Below are 12364 nucleotides of genomic sequence, written 5' to 3' on the forward strand. Positions count from 1 at the left end.
GCATATATAATGTGAACAAAATGGGTCCGAGCACTGAGCCCTGTGGCACTCCATGGCTAACTTTGGTTTGCGTGGAAGATTCATCGTTAACACATACAAACTGAGAGCGTTCAGATAGATAGGACCTAAACCAGCCTAAAGCAGTTCCCTGTATGCCAACTAAGTGCTCTAGTCTTTGCAATAGGATATCATGGTCGATAGTATCAAATGCAGCACTGAGATCGAGCAAAACAAGAATAGAGACAAGTCCCTTGTCTGAGGCTATTAGAATGTCATTTGTGACTTTAACCAGAGCTGTCTCTGTGCTATGATGTGTTCTAAAGCCAGACTGAAAATCTTCAAATAAATCATTGTTTTTTAAGTAATCACACAGCTGTTTTGCGACCGCTTTCTCATGAATATTTGAGAGGAACGGAAGATTAGAAATAGGTCTATAGTTGGCTAAAACCTCTGGATCGAGGTTGTGCTTTTTAAGAAGCGGTTTTATCACTGCTACTTTGAATGATTGTGGAACATAGCCTGATAATAAAGACATATTCATAATATTTAATAAAGAGGTCATTGAAAAGTAGAATCATTTAGAAAGATGTGAACATTTAAGTTTCTATTTTAGAAAAGCTTACACTGTAGTGCATTGCTGGTTTTAAAAGTGATTTATAAGAGTCATGTTTAAAGATGTGCAATACTTAAAACGTTTATAAAGATCCTCTGAGTGTGTGTCATTAGTTAGCTGATAAAATGTTAGGGATAAATACCTTGACATGTTGACTAAGAGCTTGAATCAAACAAGCAACCTTGTATTTGAAAGATTAACTCACATAGCAATAGTCGCACCTGGTATATAAGGGGTGTGTACTTTATAGGGTTCCTGAATAGAGGGGACGTGAATGTGAAATAAGAACAAGAAAATAAAAGTCTAAATGCATGAAAAAGCAGCAGAATACTTGAACTGAAAACTAAAATACGTCACCAATACTGTCTAAAATATGTGGAACATGTTGAAGTCAGTATGAAGTCTCCATCAGACGGGAAAGAATGGGCTGAGACAGTCTGTTAAACTCCTGTTACATGTGAACGTTTTGTTGAAGAACCGAAACAGATATCGGTGAAATTTCAAAGCTTGAAGCATCTGAAGGAAGTTGAGTATCTGAAGTGTGCTTTTTGTGTACTTTCGGGTTAGAAATGTGGCTTTTTGGCAGTTTAACTAAAGGTGTGCGGCTGCTGTGGTGGGGAAAGGTGAGGCTGAAATTATAAAAATGTTGTGTCAGCATTCCCACTATCTGAAGACCACAGAAACATGAATACAATAACAACATGAGGCAGAAATTAAGGTCAACATAAAAACAAAAACACAGACCACGTTGAGAATCCCGAAAGGAACAAACACAAGAACAGAACACATCACACACATCTCAAGTAGAAACAAAAGCCAATGTAGAATAAATAATACAAAAAAGAATTAAAAAAAGAGTTTGCAGCCAATTCTTCTGTGTGTTTGGCAAGAAAGCGACTACAACAGTTACAACAATGTGATCTGACTAATATCACACATCTTCATACTTCTCACCCTCTGCATCACAGTTAATATATGCATGTGCAATGTTTCCTGCACCCCACAATGAGCAGAGATGCATTAGTGGTCCATGCGCATTACACAGGATAATTGCTCTGTATATTTCCTCACGTGCCTCATGCACCCTGACTAGCAACGGATTGGATTGGAGCGCCAGTTGCAGAACCATTAATAGAAATGAAGTGCCAGTGGAGCTACTGGAGAGAGACCAGTGGAGCCGGAATGGAGTTTATGAGGAAAGATAAATACATTTCTACAGAAGAGTGCCTCCGTTTATTGGTTGGGAAATGCACTGTGATATGATAGAGGGGCAACAAACGAGGAAGAAATGGGACGATATGGCTGAGAGGGAAGAGAAGGCGGTGGAATTAGAGACCTGACTTGAATGGGAAATGCGGAAAAAATGAAGTTAAGTTGCAGCTTGAGTTCTACATTTGTGGTGAGTTGAGAAACATCAAAGATTTAAAGGGGACCTATCATGCAAAATGCACTTTGTGATGTCTTCTCTACATCAACATGTGTCCCCGGTGTGTCAGGGAACTCACGCAGCGTCAGGAAATAAAACCCTCTCTCTTTTCCTCCGTACGCAAATCTCTAAAAACGGGGGAACAACGGAGCTGATCCAGATTTGCGTCCGATATGACGTAATATCTGAAATGTGGGCGGGCTTTACACACACGGGCCTATCAGAAACATTGCTATCAGAAACAATGCCCGACGGTTTTGGACGTAATATGGTTGGTGTTTACATTAGCATCGCTAACACTAAGAGCTAACCTGTACTGGAGAGCATGTGTGTGAAGAAGCAGGAAGTAGAAAGGAACTCACCTTGTGGTGTAACCGGCAAGAGAGAAAGCCTTTGAGCTCCAGACTGTTTCAGAGAGAATCCTTGATGTGGTTTGGAACATGATGGCGTTTAATCACGGTAGCATTTAGCTGTGTCTCGTAGAATTCTGAGCAGGCATTTGGTCCCCCTCCTCTCTTTTCAAGCTAAGGACCCAGAATCAGCGTGTCTCTAACAGGGCTGAAACAGAGGGATATGAGGGATGTCTAAAATGTATGATCTGTTTGGTATTTTGAGCAAAACACTTCATACACATGTTTTTTATATATTTGTATATATCTGAGACCCATAATATATACCTACAAATAGCATGATAGGTTAACCCTTTAAAGGAATGGTATGCTCATGACACTCATTTTTTAAAAATTATCATCCGATAAAACAGACCAGTCTCTGCCAGTCTCTCTTTTTTTTTTTTTAATCCGATGACATTATCAGTGATTTTAAACTGATTATATACCGAAATAACATCAACACTGTGGGCGCCGCCATTTCCCGGACGTGACGTAATCCATGCGTTTGGTTTTCGAAGACACGTTGATCTCCATGTTATTTACTGTAGTTTCTCTATTCAAATATGCCTCACTGTATCGCGAAATATTGCCATAATTCGGATAGGAACAATCCACGGAATGCTCGGTTCCATCTGTTGCCAAAAGGTAAGCATAAGAAGTACATTCGGAGGCAGTGGCTAGCGAAATGTGGCCGGCCCGAACCGAGAGATTTACAGGCTCATGTATGCAGCGAACATTTCACATTTCCGGACGACTACTCTGAGAGTATGATCAAACATAACATGGGATTTAAAGAACAACCATTACTCAATGGAGATGCAGTACCATCGGTCTTTCTGGTGTCATCACCGACCAGGACACCAGTTCGGCCAGTAGAGAAATCGCCCTCTGCAAGTGTGAAGCGACGGAGGAGCAGAAGTAGTGCTCGGAGTAAGAATAAGGTATGTTATAGCGCATTTCCATTGCAGCGGCTAGCCCCGTTTTAACGTCCTTTAGCGTCCAGGCCAGGCCAGTTTTTGGTGGCCTTTCCATATAGCGTAGTACCGGCTAGTGTGTATTTCCCCCCAGTTTTTCCGGCCCCATAAAATCGTGATTCTATGGCCAGGGACAACGAAGCTGAGTATGCTAAACTAGAGAGGGAATCGCTAGCAAGGGTGGTACTACATGCATACATATAGTATCTTATATCATCTTCCCATTATACACACATGCATTTCCAAACATTTGGACTACCTATGTTGCAAATGTATTATCTTTTCAATTTATAAACGGCATCTATTGCACGTCTGTCCGTCCTGGGAGAGGGATCCCTCCTCTGTTGCTCTCCCTGAGGTTTCTCCCATGTTCCCTTTAAACTGTGGGTTTTCTTCGGAAGTTTTTCCTTGTACGATGTGAGGGTCTAAGGACAGAGGGTGTCGTATTGTCATACTGATATGTATGGCTGAATTCCCCCATCCAATCTCTTCACATTGGTCAAAACGTGTTCCTCTGCTGACGAGTCCGAACTGAAATACCCCACCATGTTTCCGTGTGTTGACAAAGTGAACGCATGGATGACGTCACGACCATCACGTGACTACTGAAAATGGCAAACATGGCGGCGGCCAGACGGAATATACAGGTTTTGATAAAAAAGAGCTATAAAATCATTATTTACCGGGGAATATCGCTGATTTCTTCAGGGTATGGTTTAAACATAACGTTTCACTAAATACTGAAGTTTTGATTAATTATCTAATGAGTGGACCATTCCTTTAAAGGCAACACTTAGATGTGACAGACCCACATCAATAGAGAAACCCACCAACAAGCAACTGCAAAATAGATCACTCTCTTCCTCCATAGAGTCCGTCTGTAAACGCAGACTTATTAACCGTCATCCCTCGAGTGCTTCTCCCTCCTGGCTTGGTGTCAGACAGATTACACACTCATCACACATGCAAGTGCACACACACATGCGCACACATTCACTTGAGCTAATACAAATTCATCCTAAGCTAATGGGCCTAATAACAGAGAGTCACTGGGGGCCTCGCACGTGTGTCAGGCAGATTAAAGGACGCCCATGGACTAGACGGACAGGTCCTTGGCAGCGACACACACACACACACACACACACACACACACACACACACACACACACACACACACACACACACACACACACACACACACACACACACACACACACACACACACACACACACACACACACACAACACACACACACACACACACACACACACACACACACACACACACACACACACACACACACACACACACACACACACACACACACACACACACACACACACACACACACACACACACACACACACACACACACACACACACACACACACACACACACACACACACACACACACACACACACACACACTGACACACAGTGAGATGGCAAAAGTACACACATCCTTCACTCAGACAGATCTGTACAGATACTCGTGTTTAAAAATATTATTATATTATATTATATTTGAGTTCAACATGTAAGAAGTAGAAAGTACAGGTATTTGTGTTCAACATGTAAGAAGTAGAAAGTACAGGTATTTGAGTTCAACATGTGAGAAGTAGAAAGTACAGGTATTTGAGTTCAACATGTAAGAAGTAGAAAGTACAGGTATTTGAGTACAACATGTGAGAAGTAGAAAGTACAGGTATTTGAGTTCAACATGTGAGAAGTAGAAAGTACAGGTATTTGGGTTCAACATGTGAGAAGTAGAAAGTACAGGTATTTGAGTTCAACATGTAGGAAGTAGAAAGTACAGGTATTTGAGTTCAACATGTGAGAAGTAGAAAGTACAGGTATTTGAGTTCAACATGTAGGAAGTAGAAAGTACACGTATTTGAGTTCAACATGTGAGAAGTAGAAAGTACAGGTATTTGAGTTCAACATGTGAGAAGTAGAAAGTACAGGTATTTGAGTTCAACATGTAGGAAGTAGAAAGTACAGGTATTTGAGTTCAACATGTAAGAAGTAGAAAGTACAGGTATTTGAGTTCAACATGTAAGAAGTAGAAAGTACAGGTATTTGGGTTCAACATGTGAGAAGTAGAAAGTACAGGTATTTGTGTTCAACATGTAAGAAGTAGAAAGTACAGGTATTTGAGTTCAACATGTAAGAAGTAGAAAGTACAGGTATTTGAGTTCAACATGTAAGAAGTAGAAAGTACAGGTATTTGAGTTCAACATGTAAGAAGTAGAAAGTACAGGTATTTGTGTTCAATATGTAAGAAGTCAAAGTAAAAAGTGATCAGAAAAATAAAGTAAAGTACTGATACCAGAAAAATGTACTTAAGTACAGTAACAAAGTATTTGTACTGCACTACTTTCCACCTCAACGGACACACACACACACACACACACACACACACACACACACACACACACACACACACACACACACACACACACACACACACACACACACACACACACACACACACACACACACACACACACACACACACACACACACACACACACACACACACACACACACACACACACACACACACACACACACACAGATCACATCCTCCATTCAAGGGGGTGCAACCTCCTCGCTGACCACTAGGAGGCAAGGGTGAGCTTTGCCAGACGCAGACAGGAAGTCACTGAAGATCCTCATAAAAGGGCAGAAATGTTGGCTCTTCAATTACACACATGACTTGTCCCCTTCTATACAGTTTTGTACATTCAACGTTTTTAGACTGTAAGTGTAAATATGCACATTGACTTTGAATGTTATCTCGTTGCACTGTCATCGCTGCCACCTCTGCTTTTACCACTCTAATTTATTGTATCCAAAGCGACTCACATACTCAACACTGTGGACAATCCCGACAGGAGCACTTTGGGGTGAAGTGTCCCAGGGACACAACGACATGCTGACTGCAGTGGGGTTTGAACCCGTGACCCCCTGAACCGAACACCAGCGCACAACCCACTGCGCCACACGCCTCTGTATATATCAGCGCTTTACTGTCATCACATCGCTCTAGTAAAGTTGGATTATGGAATATTTCTGTGCATTGCTGACGATGTTCTTTCCCTAAAAAGCACTGATGGCACTTCCACAGAGCTCAGTTAAAACTAAAGGTGAAGAGATGTTTTTGCTGCTGAGTGAGTCAGCGAGTCCGTAGTATTTAACATGCCAGACAAATCCAGTCCAATATTTGTTCTTGTTGATTATTTAATTTTTCAATTATGTTAGAGCTGCACAGCATCATTTAGTCAAGCGATTTGAATCAGTTTGACAGCAGAGCAGCTCTACTTTAAATAATAAAACCTGCATCTTTCTTATAGTGTCTTTTAATATTGGTTTGCTGTAGTGTTGAGTAAAATATCTGATCAGAATAGATATTCTGTAGTGGAACGCTTTGAGTCAGACGGCTTTCTTCATCTGAAGTGTGAATGACCAAATACTGGATTTCATCTGAAGTTTTTCAACCAGAAATATCCCAACGTTTTGCTGAAAGAGACCAAAAATCACTACAAAGGGATTCAACACAACTTCAAAAAGACACGACTACCTGAAAGGCAGGTTAAAGAACTAAACAGAGACGCACAACAACAACAAAGAGACACAAAATGGCTAAAAAGGGATGAGAAATTACAAAACAATAGAGTACCAAGTCATGCGGAATGACTAGACACAAATAAACACAGATTGACAAAACAGACACAAAAGTATACATTGAAACAAAGGGGAGAACAAATCAACAGAAACACACACACAAAACTCCACTGCTACACTAGACTAGAACAAGTTTAATTGGACACAAATAGAGACATTATCCAGAACAAATGAAGACACAGTCATGCAGAACGACTCCCACAATGCACTGCTTTCAGGCACACGTATTAATATTAATAAAGAGACACAAAATGACCACATAGAGACACAAGAGAAGACCACTTAGTGCATAAATGAACACACACAGAGCCACTGAATGACCTCAATCTGACAATAAACACACACACACACACACACACACACACACACACACACACACACACACACACACACACACACACACACACACACACACACACACACACACACACACACACACACACACACACACACACACACACACACACACACACACACACACACACACACACACACACACACACACACACACACACACACACACACACGAACACACGGACACAAACACACAAATAAGACACACAACAACTGGACAACTGTACTTCAAATCACACTGTATATTTGACTTTATATATATATATATATACATTTGTAATTCAACATGTATATTTTCTACTTTTTGTAATGCTATTGTATTTCTATTGAGACATTTTGTCTTTTAATTTGTATTGTACAATGCCTTGTCTTTTTAAGCTGCTGCCACGCAAACATTCCCAAATTGGGATCAATAAAGAACTTCTCATCTTATCTTTAAAACCACAAGGAGAGAAAGAAATAATTGCTTTAAATCGACACAAAACGATCACAACGGCTGGTGTTTTGTGACTTCTAGTCTGCACATCTTTAGAAGATAAAGGGGTCCTTTTCTTGATATTTAACAGCCAGTTGTCTCAGAGTCCATCCTTCCTAAACTGCCAAAGAAAAAGCCATCAAACAAAAGTCCTTTGATGTCATTTGATCAAACACAAAGTCCAAACCCCAGGGGATTGAGATACGATAACAAAACTAAATACAAAGCAGAATAGAGACATAGAGACATAAAAAACACATTCAAATGTAAAAATGTTTTGTTCAACTCGTATTAAAAGCCAGAGGTGAGCTTTTAGCAAAATGATCACAACGTCTGGTGTGTTGTGACTTCTAGCCTGCGTGGTTTTAGAAGATACATAGGTTTCTTTTTCTTGTTCATCAAGGGCCAGTTGTCTCGAATCCATCGTTGCTAAAAAGCCAAAGAAAAAGCCATCAAACAAAAGTCATTTGATCAAAGCACAAAGTACAAACCCCAGGGGATTGAGATACGATTAAAAAACAAAATACAAAGCACAATAACCAGAGACATATACAAACGAAGAGGTGAGTTTTTAGCAAAATGATCTGGCGTTTTGTGACTTCTAGTCTGCGTGTCTTTCAAATCAAATCAATCTTTATTTGTAAAGACCAATATCACAAAACACGTGACTACTGTAAGTGGGCTTTACAGATTCAAAACAAATAACAACATTGTAAATGATAGAGTAGAGCAAAATGAAAAGACAAGATAGTGGAATACAAATAAAAATTAAGATATAGATAACAACAAAAGACATTTAAATTATTCAAATTTTAATGACTGATTTTAAATGCCATTGTCTTAATGTCTTTCGTTTTTTGAGAAGTACTTTGAATTGCCTTGTGTTGAAAGGTGCTTTATAAATAAACTTGCCTTGCCTTGCCTACCATCAAAATCAAATCAAATGAAGACCATAAAGATATGGTCTTTAGAAGATAAAGGGGTCTTTTTCTTGATATTTAACAGCCAGTTGTCTCAGAGTCCATCCTTCCTAAAGAACCAAAGAAAAAGCCATGAAACAAAAGTCATTTGATGTCATTTGATCAAACTCAAAGTCCAATCCCCAGGGGATTGAGATTGAGAGGCTTTGAGCTCTGAGGATGATCCCATTCAAAAAAAAAGAGAGAGGCTACCAGGGTCTCATCTGAACTCTCCCTGAACCCCACATAACTGTCCCTGTAGTCGCTTAAAGTCATCCAGGGAGCGAGGAAAGAGGAAGGACAGAAGACAAAGAGAATAGACGAGGGAAAGGTGGCAAAGATGTGACGGGGTGAAAAAGATAAGAAGGCAAGGCAAGTTTATTTATACAGCACCTTTCAATACAAGGCAAGTGCTTCTCAAAACTTAAAGACATTAAGAAAATGGTATTTAAAAAACAGTCATTAAATATTGGAAGCGACTGTCCCACTAGAGCAGGGGTGCCCACACTTTTTCAGCTTGGGAGCTACTTTTAAAATGACCACGCCCAAATGATCTACCAACAGGGCCTTCCCTGCCCAATCTGTGCCGCGAGCGGGGGGAGGGGGGTGCGAGTGGGGGGAGGGGGGGAGGGGGGTGCGAGTGGGGGGAGGGGGGTGCGAGTGGACTAAACGGCGCATAATAGTGCTTCAGATGAGGAGGTGAGGCCCCCTCATAACGGCATGAACCCGTATGGCACAATACAACTCAGACTGGCTTACCTGTCCGTCAATCAAGTGGCATATGCCATAGTAAGGATGGATGATAGGCTAACTTTAAAAATGCCATGCGATCTACCCACACTACCGATCGACGTATAGGGCACCCCTACACTAGAGCCTATGTTGTTCTTGCTCGGAGCTATACCTATAGAAACATACAATCTGGACCAGATGGACATATTACGGATACTACTATTAATTGCCAAGAAGACGATAACTGTGAACTGGAAAAACCTCCGACAATGTTTCAGTGGAGGCACAGACTTAAAGGTGGGGTAGGTAAGTTTCAGAAACCGGCTCGAGATACACTTTTTGTTATATTCCATGGAATGCTCTTAACATCCCGATAGCAATGAATATCTGAAGTGCTTTGACAAAAAATCTATAAAAAAATGTCATCTGTAGAAGCCGTAATACTGTAAAAAGTACAACAGATGGCCTACCTGCCTGTCAGCCTTCCATCGGGGCACAAACTTATCTCGTGCCCTCATTGGTCATGTGCGCATTCGTGTGTGTTGGAGGAGGGGCTCTGTGAGGAAGTCTGAAGGAAGTGGCAGATTTTCTCCGGTTGTGTATTTTCAAATTCTAGCGATCTCGAGCCGGTTTCTCAAACTTACCTACCCCACCTTTAAACAGGTAGGAAAAGATGACGGCAAGTCTACAAATGAGAATGGAACGGTGTTAAAAGATACCTGGATGTCTAGCTAGTTGAAAAGGGTTGTTTTAACTTAATTGAGTTTCAAAAGAACATTATGGAAAATGTCCCCGTGTAACCGATCCTACTCTGCTAATGTTACGACTGAATAAACGGGTTTGAACTCAAATGCACGACTCACACAGGTTTCAACAAAAAAGTTGTTTATTCAAACCAAAGCTCAACTAAAAGGGTACAAACGAGTACATCACTCTTAACGAGGAGAAACACGAGGAGCATGAATGACAAAAATACTTAGACAAGACGTGGCTCGAAGCTCTGCTTGGGAGTATTCCTGGCAAGATGACGCCGGTTGTTCGTCACAAGGAACAAAACGAACTGGCACAGGACAAAGGGAGACGAGGACGATAAATACACCAGGTGATGGGGAACAGGTGGAAACAATCAGGGGCGGGGTCGACAATCACAGGAGTGGGAGACACACAAGGAAGGGAGGTCAGAGGGTGTTTCTCAATGTCGAGGAAGGATGCTCCAGAGCCACTATTTCAAGGATGCTACGTCATCGAATCCCGCCGAAGGACTGTTCCAATGTCCAGCGTACTTGGAATTCTACCGAGGTCGGCGTACTTCGTTGCGGGACATTTCGAGACTGCACATGTGTAGACTCCGCGGTCTTAAAATCCCCACAATGCTTTGCGCACGGACCAATTTCCAAAATGTCTGGCGGAAATCGCGCTCCATTTAAGACGGAGCCTTGCATATGCCGCACACCTGTTAGCCTGTTCCACCATTCTTCGCTTTCCGAGGCCAGGAAGGATTCTTGCCTCACTTCTGAAGGACCTGACTCGGAGGGACATGTCCTACCAAGGAAGCGTCCTCGACATTGAGAAACATCCAGAGTATCTGAAACGAGAGGGAAGGTTACTATTCAACATAAAGGGGAAAGTCACAAGACAAAGAGAAAAACACTTCTTTGAACTTAATTGAATTAAGAATTGAAGGATTTATATCTTAAACTGCGCTGTAACGTATGTTTTCTTTTAATAGATAGAATTAGCACAACAAGTGAAATGTGTTCTCTGCTTTGAACCCATCCTAGTACCAGGAGCGGTGTTTATTTTATTATCTTTGCTTTTTCATGACTGTTTTTCATTTTTACAAATCAAGACATATCCTGACAGAGGACTTTTCCATTCAATCGACAAATAAATAAAAGCATTTTACACAAGGAGTGACATCTTTAGCTGTCACCTCTCGCAAATTGTGTTAACGGTGGGGTAGGTACGTTTCAGAAACCGGCTCGAGATACACTTTTTGTTATATTCCATGGAATGCTCTTAACATCTCGATAGCAATGAATATCTGAAGTGCTTTGACAACAAATCCATAAAAAAATGTCATCTGTAGAAGCCGTAATACTGTAAAAAGTACAACAGTTGGCCTACCTGCCTGTCAGCCTTCCATCGGGGCACAAACTTATCTCGTGCCCTCATTGGTCATGTGCGCGTTCATGTGTGTTGGGGGAGGGGCTCTGTGAGGAAGTGGCAGATTTTCTCCGGTTGTGTATTTTCAAATTCTAGCGATCTCGAGCCGGTTTCACAAACGTACCTACCCCACCTTTAAGTGTAGTGAAGTACTTTATTGATCCCAAGTTGGGAAATGTCTGCGTTGTGCAGCACAAAAAGACAAGGCATTTTACAATAGAAATGAAAAGACTATAAGTAAACATTACATATAATAAACATATCAATAGAAATGAAATAGCATTAATAAACAGTAGAAGATGTACCTGTGAAATTACAAATGTACAGAGGAATGGAATATTAAATATTAAATTGAAACAAAATGTAAAATGCGCATCGTTCCCAAAAGGTAAGAAAGGGATAAACTGTTCATGAAACTCTCCTCAGGCTTTTTTCTTTTCTGCTTGACCCTTATTAAATCAGAATGTTGCAACTCAACAAGTCTCTACATATGTTATTGATCAGAGTTATCAAACATATGGATTTCTACTTGTGCTCGTATGATTTCCCACTTGCATTATTATTATTAATATGAATTGATTGCA

Source organism: Pseudochaenichthys georgianus, chromosome 11, assembly GCF_902827115.2.
Source record: "Pseudochaenichthys georgianus chromosome 11, fPseGeo1.2, whole genome shotgun sequence".
Taxonomy (NCBI): Eukaryota; Metazoa; Chordata; class Actinopteri; order Perciformes; family Channichthyidae; genus Pseudochaenichthys; species Pseudochaenichthys georgianus.